This window comes from Camelus dromedarius, chromosome 21, assembly GCF_036321535.1.
Source record: "Camelus dromedarius isolate mCamDro1 chromosome 21, mCamDro1.pat, whole genome shotgun sequence".
Classification (NCBI taxonomy): Eukaryota; Metazoa; Chordata; class Mammalia; order Artiodactyla; family Camelidae; genus Camelus; species Camelus dromedarius.
The window spans coordinates 9340658-9357566 of record NC_087456.1 but is presented as its reverse complement, the minus strand read 5'-3'; the positions used below and the strand labels follow the sequence as shown (position 1 = coordinate 9357566).

The 16909-nt window shown below is 54.5% G+C and overlaps 1 protein-coding gene across 3 annotated transcripts in view; it reads left to right on the top strand.

The window, feature by feature from the left end:
* Positions 1-1632: 1632 nt before the first annotated feature.
* Positions 1633-16909, top strand: part of PLXNA2 (plexin A2) — a 203130-nt gene continuing 187853 nt past the window's right edge. The window contains exon 1 of one of the 3 annotated variants that reach the window (XM_064477146.1): positions 1633-2402. The gene's annotated coding sequence lies outside the window, so the exon portion shown is untranslated. The remainder of the gene's footprint in view (positions 2403-16909) is intronic. The other 2 variants (XM_064477145.1, XM_031438650.2) reach the window with 2 other exon arrangements.

Below are 16909 nucleotides of genomic sequence, written 5' to 3'. Positions count from 1 at the left end.
CTTCCAGGGTCACACAGCACTTGATTGAGAACCAGAAGGTCCTAATCTTCAGCTTCAAGCTTTACCAGCTAGGTATTTCCAACCCTACCACTGCTTGTCTTGGGTATAAATGACCAGATCCGTGCTCCCTGTATCAAGCAAATGGGAGAAATGTTCCAAAATCTTCTAACATCTTCAAATCATATTACTTAATAAACTGTGGTTTATAGTCGGTCTAACCAAAGATAAGAGGGCAGATAAGACTGTCTGGATGGGGAGACAAGATCAACTTATAAAGAGAAATAAATAATAATATAGGATGACTTATGCTAATGTCCTGGAGTGGGGCCAACAATAAATGCTAAAGAAGTTCAAAGAAAACGCGAGGTTTGGATTAGGAAAGACAGTTTGGACAGATTCTTTGTGGCTGCACAGGACACAACCAGGAATAACCCGTGAAAGTCACAAGAAGATAAATTTCAGCTAATTAACAATGAAGAAAGAACTTTCGAAGAATTAGCCAATTTCTGTGGGTAAAGTAAATCTTACATTTTCCCCCTATACTGTATTGAATGGATGATTGTGCAAGACAACCGGTGAGTCTACATTTTTTTTTAAAGTCCCTGCTGCTATGGGAATTACGTGCGACTCCCTTTAGGGTTTCCGGAGCGATTTTTTTTTAATACCACTGAGGACTGTGGCCACGAGAGGGCAGTAGAGGGAGTTTATCGGAATACTTGGACGTGTTGAGTAAACTCGCGTGTGCTCTAATCGCGAGCAGGGATTACGTAGATCCTACGAACTCGCCGGGGTCTAGCTTGCGGGCCTTTTTCTCAAAACCGTGTCCAGGGCCTGCGAGAATACTTAGACTCTACATGGCACGGAAGCAATGGTCGTAAAGGTACCTGGGCACTGCCATCCGAAATCCAGACACCTCTCACCTTAGGTTACTAAAATAAGTTATTTTACCGCCTCCTCTCTGATTCCACTGCCAGGCAGGCTCCCTGGGTCTGGATATAGAAAACTCCCCACTGGTCCCAGCCGCCCCACACTTGCCAGGTGCCCAGGATTCCTAACAGAGCTGGAAGCTTGCGATTCAGAGCAAGGTTCCTCTCTGTATTATAAAAATTGTAATTAATAACAACAACTTCAAACCTTATTTGACAGCTTGTTGGCTTTTTGAGATTCACGAGCAGAGGAAATTTGCTTGTGCAAATTCCGAGAACCCCTTCTTAACCTCATCAGCCAAGGCCGGTTCCTCCTCACTCACCCCTCAAATTAAAGATGAAGCAGGAGGTGTGCAGGGTGTGCGCGGTGACAGGTGATGCTCAGGGAGGGGAAACCCACGTCCCCACTGCCCTCACCCACTCTGCGGGCGTCCTGGGCTCCCCGCACCCGGGGCTAAGTCTGCTGGCCTCGCCAGGTCTCCACCCAAATCCCCGGGCTCCGGGAGGATTTTCGTTGCCCGCTTGACCACTTAAGGTGGCCGGTAGGTCCAGGCTGAGCCCGGCAAAAGCAAGCAGCGAGGCGGCCTCCCGATGCCCAACCTGATTCTCCTTTGTTGACAGCTGGCGGAGGAGGAAGTCCGGGCGGGCGGGGGAGGGGGCAGGGGGCTGGCTGAGGCGGGCGGTGTCAGCAGCGGGAGCGGCCCCAGCCCCGGCGGGCGCGGCCGGCAGGGAGGGGGTTAACGCGCGCGGCCTCTATGATAATGAGCTGCATGGTAATATAGGGAGGCCGGCGCTGAGGGCGCCGCCGCCGCCGCCACCGCGGGAGCCAGAGCTGCCGGGCGGAGAGGCGTCCGCGCCAGACTGGAGCGGGAGGGCGGCTGAGCGCATTTGCTGGGAATTTTTCGGCCGGGAAGGCAGGAGATCCAGAGAGAGACCCCGCGAGCTCGGGAGCGGTGGGGAGCGCGGGCGCCGGAGCGAGCTGAGCAAACCTCGAAATAGATCTGGAGAGCCAGGTTCCCGGAGGAAATGGGACTGTGAACGAACCGGGGAGCGAGAAGGGAAGGAAGCGCCGCGATTGCTGATGTCAGAGGAGCCCGGAAAGTCGCGCTGGAAAAATCTGAAGACAGCCGGGGCTCCGCCGCTTCCCAAGGAGAGACACCGCCAGCCACCCCCCCACGCCCCCTCGGCGCCTCCCGATTCCCCCCCGGGAGCCGGCGACAGCGCCCGGCGGGGCGGCTGCGGGGCGGCGGAGGACGGAGGGGCGCGCGGACCGGAGACCGAGGGGCCACTTCAGGAATACAGATAAGTGGCTGGTGGCTTGACGTGGATTTTAATGAATTTGGACTCCATGTGGATTTTGTCGTCCCCGTGATCGCGAGCGGCTGGCAGCGACAGGGGCAGCGCGCCGGCCTCGGCAGCCGGTGGCCGAAGCGGCCGGACCGGGGACGGAAGGACAGACCGACGTCGCCGAGCCGGGTAAGCGGCGCCCCGGGGCCGGGCGCTCCGAGTCCGCGGCGCCCTCCGCCCTGTCCGCCGAAGCGCGCCCGCCCGGCCGCGGCTCCCCGGCGCCCGCCTCCGCGGGGTCCGGGCCCCGAGCGCCGGGGCTCGGTTGCGGCCGGCGAGTCCCCGCGCGGGTCTGCCACTTTCGCGGACTCGCCGCCGCCGCCGCCTCCCGCCCGGGCTTCCCCGCCGGCCCTGGGCTTCCCGGCTGGGCTGCTGGCGGGCGGCGCTCCGCGGCGCGCCTCCACCGCGCACCTGCCTGCACGCTGCGGCTTCGGGAGCGCGGGGGCGGCGGGGCTGTCCCGAGAGCAGCCACCCAAAGCCGGTCTCGGTGGCACTGCACGGGCAGGAGAGCCCAAGGCCACTGGGGCTGGCGCTCGATTTGGGGGCGTTCACTCTGGTGCCCAGTCCCTGGAGGCCGCTGGCTGTTCCTTCAGATCAGGGACTCGGGAATCAAAGGGGAATGCCTCATTAGCGGGCTTCCAGAGGCTCGGGAGCGATTCCAAGGCACCGAGTGGGATAGGTGCTCCATGCCCCGCTTCGTGCTCCCTCGTGGTGATGACCCATCAGCACCATCCGCTGGTGTGAGCAGCAAGAGACCGTTGGAGGCTGAAGAAGGAGCTGATCCAGGCTCCGAGAGGCTCCTTGTCAACTATTTTTGAATATTTCCCTCCTGATGTTTCTTCTTGCCCCACCCCACAAGTGTTGCAGGGATCTTAGAAAATTCTAGCCCTTTTTTAATCCATCCCACAGGTAGTCTCTATAAATATGTTAATCACGGTCTGGACGACCTGAGAGTCATCACAAACTGTCGTTCCAGGTCCCTGACAAATGTCCATCTGTTTGGCATGGCCCTTGCTCTAGGAGGATCTGCACACTCAGACTTAGCTCAGAGGAATAGAGATAACTGGGGGGAGGAGGGAGCTGGTAAAAGACTTGGGGTTCCAGGTCAGTTGTGTCAGGAATGAAAGCCCAATGGAGTCGGCAATGGAAATATGATCAGGTCTCCTGTAGGGATCTAAGGTCCCAGGGTACCAGTGGCGCATCCTAGTAGCGGGTATATGAGGGACATAAGACAGGACCTGTTTGAGGCGGTGGCTTGGGGGCCCAGCAGCCTGGATGGGCCCACAGAAATTTGGGGTCCATTCATCCTCTTCCTTCTATTCATGAGCACAGTGGACAAGGTTCATGAGCAGCAGATTACGATGAGTCTCTGGGCTGCACTGGGCTGGACATCCTGGGAGCGGGAGTCAGGTTCAACTCTCCCCCTCCCCATACAATAGCAGGCTCCTGTCTTGCTGGGCTCCTTTCCCAGATCTTGAAACTTCACTCTTCCCTCTGGGCAGGCTTTGGATACTGGGGCCTTCAACAGAGCCATAGAGCCCAGGGAAGAGATAGCTCTGGCTGGAAGAATTCAGCTCTTCCTAATTGAAATGCACAACTTTTGTGCAGTCACCCCAGAATGCTCCTGGAGTTGCTAGCAGCCCGCTCTCCATTGACCTCCCGGGCAAGAAGAGAGCAGAATGCATTAACTTCCCCCTGACCTCACCTAGCACCTTTTGAACTAATTACCAATGATCTCCCCTCCTTGGCCTAGGGAATGGAGGAGGGTCAGGAGGGAGGATAGGGAACCAGGGAAACTGAGAGCCATCTGTCCAGATACCCTAGCCAGCTTGTTTTGCTTTCCCCTTCTTCCCCCGGCACCTCTGCTTTCACCCTGACCCTTCTTCATTCCAGAACTTACCCTCACTGCCAGCATTACCTAAAAGAGCAGTTCCCCTCAGCGCTCCTGCCTCCCACCGTCCCTCTTCAGGGACCTGCTGATAAAGGGAGGGTAGTGCAGTCTGCCCTCTCTGCTCCCTCACTGTCCTCAGCAAATTGCATTAGGATGGGGCAAATTGGCTTGCAAAGCAGGTAAATGGAAATGACATTTGGAGTGCTGTGCAGTGGAGTTGCTGCCTAGGAGCTGCAGGATGGGGAGTGGCCGAGAGAGGGAGGGTCCCCTCTGCCCAGGACCATGAGTCTGGCGAGGGGATCCCACCTGGCCCTTCTCTCTGACAGGACCGGAGGACCGGAGTCCCTCATAGCCTAGAGTGCTGGTTGGCCTTTCAGCCTAAGTCTCAGTGAAGAGTAAATGGTGGTGTCCCATGTCCATCACTGCAAAGAAATCATGTTTTTACCAGGTTGGCAGCTCCTCCCCTTTCAGAGCAGGCCTGAATAGCTACCCCTGTCCCCAAAGCTCCAGGGAACCACCCCCCACACACACACACACCCCAACCTCTTGATCATTAAAAGCTGCAGGTGTAGTGAATGTAAAAGTTCACCCTCGGCTGCAGTGGAGTCCGCACTTAAAATGAGGTTCAAAAGAAAACCCTCGAAGAACCGCTACTTCTCGCCTGGGCCCCCTTCCCATTGCCAAATACTTCTGGTGATTTCGTTCATCTTTATTTCATGGGCACGTTACAAGGAAACACATGAGCAGGAAGGGAAACCAGGGACACAGTTAACTACTGTACGAGGCAGCAGCTGGCAGCAGCCTAAACTCGCCAGTTCAGGTACCATGAAATATTTACGGCGCTGGAATTGTCACTGTTTGGGGTTTTATAGTCTCTATCCTGCGTCCTTTGCTAGGGCTGCCTCTCCAAGATATGGGTTTTGGTGTGGGGGGAGGCGACACTCCCCGCCACCCCCCAGCTGTCTCCCTGCATTGCCACACAGCTGTCTCCACACACGCAGACGGGGGCCCAGCATACTCTGTCCATCATGGCACACGGAGAGGCAAGAACTCCAAGCCAAGCCCCCCACCCCACCCCCATTCCGATCATAAAGAGACCAGAGCATTGTGTTACTACAGTCTGTTAACTACAAATAATTCGGGACTGTCTGCAGGGGAACCGGCAGACGCGGGCTTTGAGATGCTGTAGTTTACAACTCAGGGCACACACCCTGTCCCCCAGCACTGCCACCCTCAGCCAGAGGCAGTCTGTTATCAATTCATTATATGTGAATATGCAGTTTCTCCCCTTCACAGATGCTCAGTTCCAACAATGATGAATGGAACCGATTCCCTTATGAGAAACAGTTTTTTTTCACTTAGTTACAAAGATTTCACGCCTGATTAGTGTAATTGAGGGGTGGGTGTACGTCCCCTTCTGGTCTGATCTTTTCTAAAGGTGAGCCCCGTGGAGACAGAGAAAGGCAATTCTTCTGGGGGTCAAACAGCTGGTCCCAAGGGCCCGGAGGAGTGGATGGTGAGAACAGGATACCCCCTTTCTCCTCAGCTTAGCCCGCAGGCTCTCTGGGGCCTCATTCCCTGGCCTTTGGGCATATGGGACCTCTACTGTTCCATCTGGAATTCAAGGGCAGAAATAGAGGCGAGAAAGTTCTTCATTGGGGAGCAGAGTCCCTACCGGAAAAGTGTAAAGGGAAAGAAGGAGGGAGGGGGAGAGCGGAAAGGAAAGGCCCCAGCAGAGCTCAGGCTTCTGATCCCACAGTAGGTTAACCGTTAACCTCCTGCCCCGGCCTGGTCCTGTCTCCTGTTCGGGTGGGAAGATATCTCTCGGGAACCCAGAGGATCAGCACGTGTTCCCCATGCCCCCCTCGCCCCTGCGGGACATTGGCTCTGCTTCCCCTCTCCTCTTTGCCTGCCCCCATCCCTGCTCAGTCCTGGCCCCACTCACCCTTTTCTCTCCCTCTCTCCTGGCACCTGCACTCTCCTCCCACCCCCTGCCAGCTGTCCCTTCACCCAGGCTCTTTGCCAGTTGTTTACATGACAGCATGCGTGTCTGATGGGGAAACAGGCCGGATGGCAGGGAGAATCGATGGAGGGGGCAGGCTGTGTTGACTCAGGACTCCCAAAGCCCAAAGCTGGAGCTCCGACCTCAGGTTATAGACTGCTTGAAACCTATACATCAGCCCCACGAGGTCCAAGTTTGCTTGGGTGATGGGGGTGGGGAGGGAGTTTGCCAAAGTTCCCGCTCCTCCAGGAATGCCTGATTTTCCTTGTGTCTCTCATAGTAGAGCTGGCTTGAGGGTCCCTGACTTGGCCCTCTGAGATAGGCCGGCTGGTCCAAGGCCTGGTCAAAGCATTTCTGATTCGTCGGGCCCAGACCCATGAACTTCAGGGGAAAAAAAAAAATAAAGACGGACCAGAGAAGCAGACCAAGATGCAGGAGCGAAGGTGCACGCTAGAAGACTCACTTGGAGATGCAGAAGCAGTCACAGATAGATGGAGAGAGAGAGGCAGGGTGACAGGAGAGGAAGATAAAGACGGGAGACTGACAGCATGAATGGGGCAGGAAGAGTGGAGAGAAAACACAGAAGGCAAGTGGGAAAGAATGGTCCAGGCACAAGTGGACTCTTCTCCAGTCCTCCCTGGCTCTAAAGGGGAGACTCCTCTGGGCTGAATTGGGAAGCTGAAGTAGCAGATTATCTCCACTAGAGGGGACTCTTGAAAGCCAGGCTTGGCCCTAAATAGTGGCTTTTGTGCTTTTTGGGGGCTTTTTTGGGGGGTTTTTTTGGGGGGGTGGGGGGAAGGAAAAAAATAGTTGAGATATATTAGAAACTCTCAGCTGTCACTCCGCAGAGACCACAACTGGTAGGGTCCTATTGCCAGAGGGAGCTCTGGGCCCTGTCTGGCTGGACAGGGGAGCAGGGGAGTAGGAGAGGCGCCTGCAGCATTAAGCGGTGGGGCCCAGCATGTGAGCATCTCTGGGAAAGGCCGGCCAGGATGCGTCTGGGGGTGGAAGGCAGGAGGAGGGCAAGCATTCTCAAGAGAGCAGGCAGTCCTGCCGGCCAGGCCAGGCGGGCTGGCCCGCCAAGAGGTTCTTGCCTTTATCAGCGATCCAAGTTTTTGGCCCAGCCCCAAGGTCCACCCGCCTTCACACGCCTTCCCTTCTTCCAGCTCCCTCCATGCGAATTTTCAAAACACTCTCAGGTGGTGACAAGACCGCTCCAGAGGAGACTTTTTAAAGGAGACTTTTCAGGAACTGAACGTATGTCAACGTTGTGTCACTGATTTAATCTTTGTCTTCATACTCTCTGTGGGAGCCTTTCTCTGAATTATAATCCCCTTTCATTTCAGCGGAGGACAATCTGGAGAGATAGCAGAGTCCAGGGGCGTTCCTCATCTGAGGAGATAATAACTGTCTAACAGGGGTAGGGAAAAATATTGAAGTTTTGGGATGGGCAGCGGGCTGGAAAGTAGCATCTCTTCAGATCTGACACTGTCCTTTGCTGTTTAATCTCAGTTTCCCTTTGGCTCAAATTTACCTGAGGTCATGGGAGGAGGGGAGGGAGGAGAGAGAAAAGAAAAAAGAAAAACAAGATAAATGTATCATGTTATAAAAGTCTAATCCGGCTTTTCCTTGGCTAAAATTACTTTGGGTGTGAGAGATAAAAGGCAGTGGAGTTGCCCTTGCAAAGTTCAGCTTGTCTTGGAGAAGGAAGAGGAGGAGGGGTCCTGGGGCTCCGAGTGAGTAGCCTGAGTGAGCCCCTCACATCCTCTCCTTGGTGCCCCTCAACACTCCTGCTCTCTGAAGCTTAAAGAGAGGGGATGGAGGCTCTTCCTGAAACACTTGCAGTTTCTCTGCGCTGTCTGGGGAGTTATATTTACACAGCCTCCCTTCCCACCTGAGCTTCTTTTCTGGGTCTGGAGAGACAGAAGAAGTGGGGAGCAGCTAAACAAATCCTCCAACTTTGCTCTTCATATTTGAATTGCTGCCCTTGTACTGAGCCAAACCAGGAAGACACTGAAAGCAGGAATTGGAATCCATTTCAGTTAAAACAAGTGGAAACTGATCGCTTGCACAGTGCTGGGAGTGTGTAAGGCTTAGTACCAAGATGAAAAGATAACAGATCCCACCTTAGTGATACTTCCAGTATCTTGGGGGTGGGGGGGGTGGTTGGGAGAATTATGTAAGCCAGCTGACCTCACAGAACTTTCATATAAGGCAGAATGGCATGAACAGTGGACTGGGCGGTCAGAGGAAGTGGAGGCACAGAAGCTCCCGAAAGCTTTTGCTCTAGTCAATGGAAGGTGTAGGTTTCCAGGAGGGAGACTCCAGTGCCCGAGAACTTCACAGTTTCCTGTCGACAATGACAATCTAATGCTGTCCCATTCCTCAGCCTCTCAGAACCACCCCTAACCATTGCTTTTCCTTCATCTTCCTCTGTGAGGGCAGTGGGTTTTTTTCTATTAGTCAACATCCTACAGCAAGATCTCCCCGTCCCACCCTCCCAAGGGGTTTCCACGTTGTATTCTATGTAAATTGCATCCCTTTCCGGCCCCTTAGAGCCAGCAGCATGGTTCATCAGGAAATGTTATTACTCATTTGTATTCACATTGAAGTGTCCAGAATCCTGCTGCTAGTGCACCCACTTTTATCTGAAGGAATCTATTACGTGGAACAGACTCGAGAGAAAAATATGCTAAACTTCCCCCTGCACTCGGGCTGAACAGAGGAGCTCCCCTCCGCGAGCCAACCGAGCCATATGTCTGCTTCCTGGAGAAGGACTCTCTTTTAAAGGTTCTGTCCATAGAGAAGGCAGAGGAGCAGTAACAGAGGGAAGTGAAAAGGAGACAAATTTCTCCTCAATTTTAAAACTTTCTCTAATCCTCTAATGGAAGATGATGGTCTACGTGCACCTTGAAAAGTTCAGATCAAATTGAGGGCAGAGTGGGGAACTCCCTGCTCTGGGGTGGACGGAACTAGGGGGCATGCTTGGGCTTCAAGGAACCTTTGAAACTTTTGAAAGTCTGTGCTTTTAAGAAATATGTGTAGGGTGTGTGTGTATCCCTGAAGTTCACACCCCAGCCCCAAAATGTAAAAAGCCACTAGACTCTAGTCTCGAGGACCTTTTCTTAGTCTCAGCTTCTGCCCTCTGCTCTGGTTGTGGAATGGAGGCATCGGAGAACGAACTGTAACCCCAGTGCCTCCCCCACGTCCCCAAGTGGTAGATGACTGGCTCTCAGGGTAAACTAGAGGAATTCAGGGACAAGGCAGCTCAGGATGTCAGGGGAACCCACGTGTCGTCATTGCTGTGCAGTGATGGACAAGTCATAGACCCTCTCTGAGCAGGAGGCAGGGTGGAGGCCTCCTCCCTTTAAGGGATGGAGGGTGGAAGGTTCTGGAGGAGAGGAATGGGTGGGTGAGCGAGCCCTGCCTGCCCTGGAGATGCAGGAAAACCTGAGAGCAGACAAGTGGTGAGAGGGGATGTAGCCGCCTTGAAGTGGTTTCCTGCTTCAGGAAAGCGAAAGGCCTCAGCTGGGCTGGGTAAATATTACGTTGGCCTCTGACCTCCCACCTCCCCCGACTGCTCCCCAGGCTTCCCATTTTCTTCCCCCTGAGCAACAGAGATACCTGAGGGAGAAGAGCCTGGCCAAAGCCAGACAGGAGGACCAGGCTCGACCCCTGTGCCCAGAATGAGAGCCCTCCGGGTCCGCCAGCGCTGCGTGTCTGGGTCCCTGCTCCATGTGGGTGGGCGGTGATGTTTTCCAGGAGAGAGGCAGTCAGGGTTTCACAATACCCTGACAAGACTGGCCCTCCACCCTCACCCCAGCCGCCTAGACCCTTCTGGCTAGTCCCTTGACTGTCTGTGAAATTAAAACCCACACCACCAGGGTTTCTGCTAGGCCAGCACCCCCTGAGGTTTATCCGGAAATTAACAAAATTCAAGACTAACGCCCCACTCTGAGTGACCCCACTCCCCACCCCCAGGGGCAAGGGTGTGTGAAGCCCTTCAGATTCTGGGCCCAAGGACCCAGCCGTGAGAGACTTAGAGAAAACTGTCTGGACCACTTGTGAAGCTGGGAAGTCACACCTGGCATCCTCCCGCAGGAGGCTCCTTCTGACCAGGAGGGGTGGGAACAGATGGTCAGGAAGAGCCTGGTGTCAGATTAGGGTCCTGATGCCTGGGAACAAAGGGCTTCCCTTCACACTTGTAGCTCTCTCTCTCCCGAAGAGATTTCTCACCTGTGGACCAGGGCTCAGCCTCCATTTGCTGCCGGGTCCTGGAGGGAGATAAGAGGGAACCACCAGACACTCTGGGAGAATGGCCTCCTGCCCCTTACCCAGCACCTCAAGTTTCTTCATCTGTACGGTGGGAATGAAGGCTTCTCGTCACTCCCCAAGGGACCTCGCTTGCCGTTGTTTCTGGAGCCAGGCACGGAAAGATGGTGCTAGGAGATTTGGAAAAATGACAATTGTTGCAAACGTGCAAAATTATTTTAAAATTTAGGGCAGGAATAGAGCCCAGCTAGGGATGTTTTTCTCCTCTCTCTCTCCTCAAATTTGTTTGGAATTTTCTGAGAAAAATAATATTTTAATTAAAGAAAATCTATGTGCTAAAGGTTTTTATATGTAAAAAATAGATGAAGGGCTGAAGACTCAGTGGAGACTGGAAACGGAGAGGAAAACCAGTGGTGATCGTGGCATTGGGACCACCTGCAAGGCTCGCGGTTAGCACTAACAAGTGATGCTGAAATTTGAATTCTGAATTTGCTACCCTTGGGGTTTTGGAGGCCTCAAGAGTAGAAATGAATGATACCATTCTAGACTAGTAGGTTGACATTTTTCTCAAGTCAGCCTCCCATGGCAGGGCAAGAAGCAGAGCTCATGAGCCCCCAGCTGCCTGCCTGCAGTCAGCTTACGTCTCTCTGCAGAGAGAGCTCCTAGGAACATGCCTATGAAGGGGACAGACACAGCTGGAGCTGGGGCCCAGAGCCCATGCTGGACCCTGGGGCTCAGGGATTAGATCCTTGGCCACACTGATCCTTGGGCAGAGCAGAGCAGGAGGTCTGGGGAGACCTCAACTGTCTTCTGCTGGTCCAAGAAGCTCCTCCATGGCCCTCCCAGCTGCAGCACAAAAGCCTTGTCCCCTGTTGGGAGTGCAGGGCCTGGGAAGGCGGCTGTGGGAGGAGGGAGCCCTGTGCCTTGCCTTCAATAGCCCTGTCCAAGAGCCAGCTGTGGACAGTGAGTGTGACAAGGTGCCTTGATTTTCTTCTCGAAAACAGTATTAAGAAAACAATTTGAATTACAGAAGAATAGGTGTTCTGTGTAGCATACCTGAGAACTGTTTCAGAGTATTTGATAGCAGCTTTTACCCAGGCCCACATAATAGATGCGAAAGCACAGCCTGGGAGAGTGGATTGCCCTCTGTCACACAGCGAGTGGCTAGTCACACTGTCCGCTGGTGAGGAGGTCTGTCTGCCCCAGCCTGGCCCAGTGCACTCCGTCCTCTGCCCTCGTGGCTACCTTCTCTGTCCCGTCTCTGGCTCCCCGACCCTGTGCCCTGGGATGTCCCCATCTCTCTCATCTCTCTCCCTTGGATTTGAGCAGGTGGTTTTGAGAACTGACCCCTCCCCTGCGCTGCCAGTCTGCAGGCCCTAGGACACCCCAATGCCTTTCCATGGCAGTGTATGTAGAAAGCACCCCCCCCCCACCCCGCACAACAAATAGCTCCAACCAGCTTTCCTTCATCCACAGCAGGCCTTGCTATTTGCAGAGTCAATGGCCCTGGCAAGGCCCGGCCGCCCCTCCCTCCCCGGAGGCAGTGTGGGCACTGTTTGCGTGTCGGTCTCTGTACACTCGGCATTCACCATTTGAAGAGGGTGAGACAATGACCCGAGCAGCTGCCTGCGGACTGCTGGCTGGGAGGCTGCCGGCGCGGGAGGCGGCAGCAGGGGCCGGCCAGGGTTTGCCCCCCTGCACCTGCGAGCCTTCTGAAGCAGCCGTGGCCCACCCAGAGGCAACGGGAGGCAGGACTAGGATCCAGGGGACCTGGTCCAGGCCACCTGATTGGCTTCCGCTGCCTGCTTCCCAGCCTCCTTGGCCAAGGTTTCCACCAGCTGTGTAGTCACTCTGGGCCTGGTAGAAAAAGTCAGGCCCTGGCTCCTGAAACACTTGTCCAGGTAGAGAAAACCAAGGTGCTTCCCCGGGAGCCCGCCCAGGCAGAAGAGAGGTACATTACTTGCAAGGAGAGTGAAGTTAGTGCAACATAATTTACTCTGAGTGAACAAATGTTTACCGAATATCTACTATGTGCCAGGTGTTATGGGAGGGAGACAAGTGGCTGTCCTGGCTCTCGAGGAGCTTGCAGTGTGGCAGGGAAAAACGGCACACAAGCAATGGTCATATACGTTAAATATAAGGAATGCAGGAGCCCAGGAAAGAGAGATTAACCAGAGCCATGTAGCCTGGAAGGGGCGACCTAGGGAGCGAATGAGCTCTCCAGCATTTGGCGAATTCAAGCAGAGGTTGGAAGATGATGACCAGATGTCCAGAAGGGATTCCCGTGTGGAGCAGAAAGGCATCATAGGGGATGGCTGAGACCCCCATCCACATCCCCTGGAGTCTTTCCGGCTGCTGCTCAGTGAATTCAATGGTGGAAAAAGGCTCTATCGAGAACCGACATTGAGTGTCAGGTCCCAGAGAATGACCCGCAGCCGCCAGCCTTAATTCCACAGTAAATAGAACTGGTTCTCACAGCTTCCCCGACAAGGGCTCTCCTCGGAGCGGGGTGCCAGGAAGGCTGGGCCGGGGTAAGCCCTGGGCTCCCCCGGAGCCGGGATTGCCCTCATCACGTTGAAATGAGCTCTCCCGCTACAAGCAGGGGCAGTCCCCGTGTGAACGGGGCCTGGGCAGCTCTGCCTGCACGCTCTAACTTCTAATCATTGTCATAAACAGGACGGAAGCAGCTGCTCCCTCCAGTCTATTATCAGCTTGGTTGGAGACAGAGAAATTTAAATGACAGTAAGATGCTTAGCAGAGAAACGAAAGTCGGTGTTAAAAATAAAGAAAACGAGACAGCTTGTTTCATCGAAATAGAAGGGTTATTAAACAGCTCTGAATTAATCAGTGATCTGCCAGGGCTGGGGCTTGGAGCGCCACAGAGTCAGGGCAGAGAGCAAGTCAGAGTCAGGGAGGAGCTGCCTGCGCTCTCCTGCAGCCACTGCAGGGACTGGAAACAAGGTCTTCCGAAGGGGAGTTGACAAATAGTTTTCTGCCTGGAGGAGGTAAGATCAGGATGGGTGCGGAGGGGACTTTGCACCCCAGCCTCTCTCCCTAGGAAGCCATGCTCCTGGGCTCTTTCCATCTGCCACCACCTGCGCCAGCCCTTGGACTGTCTCCAGTCCTCAGCCCCTCCCCAGGGCTGAGCAGAAGCCGCATGGCATTGCATGGTGGGCCGCAAGGTTCCAGCCAGGCCTCTTCCTCCCTCACAGGGCATCCTTGAGAACTCAAGTCTGTGTTGAGCTCCTTACACCCTCATTCCAAAAGAGTGGTGACAATATCACAGGGATGGCCAGAGCCTGGCCAGCCTGCAGGGACAGCGGTCTCCGGAGTAAGTGGTCTGTCCTCAGTGATATCACTCAGTGGCCCCTACAACTCCAGGCTGCAGAGCAGCAGGGGGACACATGGAACTCCCAGAGCCCCCAGCCCCAGGCCCACTTCCGCATCAGGTACCCTTGGCCAAAATATTTCACCTCCCATCTACCCAAGTCTTCTCACCTGTGAAGTGGTGATGTCCCCTCCCTCACAGGCTGGCGTGAGGGGTCCCTTCATGGGACAACGTGTGTGAAATTCTTAGTAAACGCTAAGATCCCTGCAGAAACACTAGTTGATACTACAGCAGGGGTCCCTTGGAGACTCAGAACAAAACATCAGAAGAAAGGTTTTCCAGAGGGCACAGCAGGGGTCTGGGGAAACAGACTTGCTTGCCTGGCGGGGGCCGCGGGAGGGGAGGCGGTGTCCGAGCACGGCTGTCCCTGAGCACACGTGCTCCCGCTCGCTCGCTGGGCTGTGCAACATGTTGGATCTTGAATCAATCACTCCAGGAGCGTTTTCTTTGCTCTTTGACCTCAGCATTCTTTCTCCTCCCGCCTCCCTCCCTCCTGCTTCCCTCCTGGCTGTTTACCCTTTTCCAGGCTCCTCTCTCACACCCCATTCATCATCAGGGGCCAGATCCTCACTCAGGAGTCCCTCTCATCTCCCGCCCAGGTGGCCCCACGCTGCACCGGTCTGCGTGCCCCCAGCTTTCCCTCCAGCACATTCTTCTCCCCGGTCAGCCTCTCTGATAGTCGTACCCTCCACTTTCCCTCGCTGGAGGGCCACAAGGACCTCAAAAGTCTCTTCTCCCTCCCCACTTGCCCAGGTTCTAAGGGTCCTCGAGGCGGTGTACATGTGGGTTTTGGCCCAGACAAGCACCATAAGCAGACAGACCTTGGCCTGGAGTCCCCACATGTCCCTTTTATCCGGTGCCACTGCAGTTCCCTCACTCCGTGTGCACCAGTGTGAACACGCCTGTTGCTTAAGAAAGGCTGTGTGACAGCTCAGGGATCTTTCCTGCAGGAGCTCAGAGTCTCAGACAAAGAGAAAAAAATAACAGAAAAGGAAGGTGGGAAGGTACAGGGTGGAGACAGCCTCCTTAAGAAGCTTCCTCATAAAAAGGAGTTACAGCTTTTTATTCCAAGGCTGGCTGTTGGTTCAGAAAATCCCCGCAGAGAAAGAAGGAGAGACAGAGAAGATACAGGAGGGGCATTCCATCCCATGTGCTGACCAGACCCAGTATGGGAAGAGCCCCCAGAATGCGGCACTCAGCCCATGCAAACGGTTCTGAGCATCTCTTCCTCCTCCCCTGGGCCAGCTTTCCTCTTTCCTCCTGTCCATCCTCTTTCCTGCCAAGGGCACCAGGCTGAATCACCTGGAGTGGCAGAAGCAGCCTTCAGTCACCCTCAGGGCTCTGAGGAGAAGGTGGTGCCCTTGGCAGCTGGGGCTGAGGGGGTTGGGGGGACGGCCACTAGGGACCAGCAGCACCCAGTTCCTCCCCAAAGGCCTGGGACTGGAGAGCTGGGAGCTAGATCTCCACACTCCACACTCAAGAATCACCTCATCTTCTGGCTGAAACAGGGCCCTCAGCCGTCATCGCCACCATCCAGGGCAACCTTTGCTGCCAAGGAGATGATGCCCTTGTGCAGTGTTTCTCCAAAAACAGAAACAAGAATAACTGGTGTTTATCCAAAGCTGTGGTGTTTACAAAACACGTTCACATTCATTTTCTCAATGATTCTCACCACAACACTGCGAGGTGTCCTTTTACAGTTGAGGAAACTAAGGCTCCGAAAGGTTAAATAACACGTTCAAGGTCAATGAAGTAGTGAGTGGTGGAGCGAGACTTGCATGCACTCGGGTCCGTTTCCAAAGCCCATAGCCTTTCCTCTGCACCTGCTGCTCAGCAAGATGTGTCCCAGTGCATCTGACCTCCTCACGGAGGAGTCCTGCTCTGAAACCTTCCCAGGGGACTCTCACCCCACCCACTCCGCTCTGGATCACTTTCTGTTGTCAGTTGGCCCTTTATTATTACATGCTTTTTATGTGATGGGTGAGAGTATATGATTCGTGGCTTTGGATCTCTCTTGCCAAGACTTTTCCTGCACGAGCCTTGTCCGCACTGGGCTTTCTTCAAGGGAGAGCTGGCATCTTCCCACTCTTCTCCATCCTTCTCCCCACCTTATCCACCCAGCCAGTGACATCTGCTCTTCACCCAGTGCTCAAGATGAACAACAGCCAGGATCCTTCCCAAGTGGTGCACTCCCTTCTTCACTGCCTCCCACAGATCAGTTATGACAAATCGTTGAGCCAAAGTGTTGGTTCAAGCCCTGTCTTAGGGTAGGTAGCCAAGCAGGTGGGGAAACACATGAACACTCCCCCCACGCCCTCCTCTCCATCATTCAGCCTGAGTGAGGTCCTGAGTGAAAGGCTGCGTGATACCCCTGCACAGGATGCCAAAGGTGCCCTCAGAGAGCCTCTAATTCAATGGGGAGAGAGGACATAGTCACATAAAAAAGAGGGCTAATGCTGCAAGGCCGTTTTTAACTGACTTAGGAGGAGAAGCAGGTGGTTGGGGCGGGGAGGTCCTAGAGGTTTTGCGAGGCTTTGAAGGATGGATGGGGTTTGGATGGGCAAAGAAGAAAGTGGGCATTCCACGGAGAGGGGACCACAGAATTAAAACCATGCAGGGTGTTTTGGACACTCGGTGAATGACTCAGTTTGTTGGGAGTGGAGTCACTCTGGACCAGGTAGGAAGGGAGGCTAGAGAAAGACAGAAGAGCCAGCTTGGGGGGACTTGAACTCGGGGCACTTAGCAGTCCCGAGTCTATGTGGGCAGCAGCAGGGAACCACGGAAGATGTTTCTGTGGGTGGATCTCGTACTCTGGCCACGTGCCTGGCAAAGTTAGTCAAGGGGTCTGATGCACAAGAAATGAAGGAGTACAAAGCACACTTTGCAGGAAATCTACTGCTGAATCTTAGCTGCCAGTGACCTTCCCCGGGGTCCGTCTCGGTGGAACATCTGGATGGTGCCTCTGTGACTGTCTTTCATGTGCATTTTCAGGGAGGCAGCACCAGACTTGCTGGTAAAGAGGACTACTCTTTTGAACTTTGGGGAATCCAGACTTCTGGGAAATTAAAAAAAAATGCACCTTGATC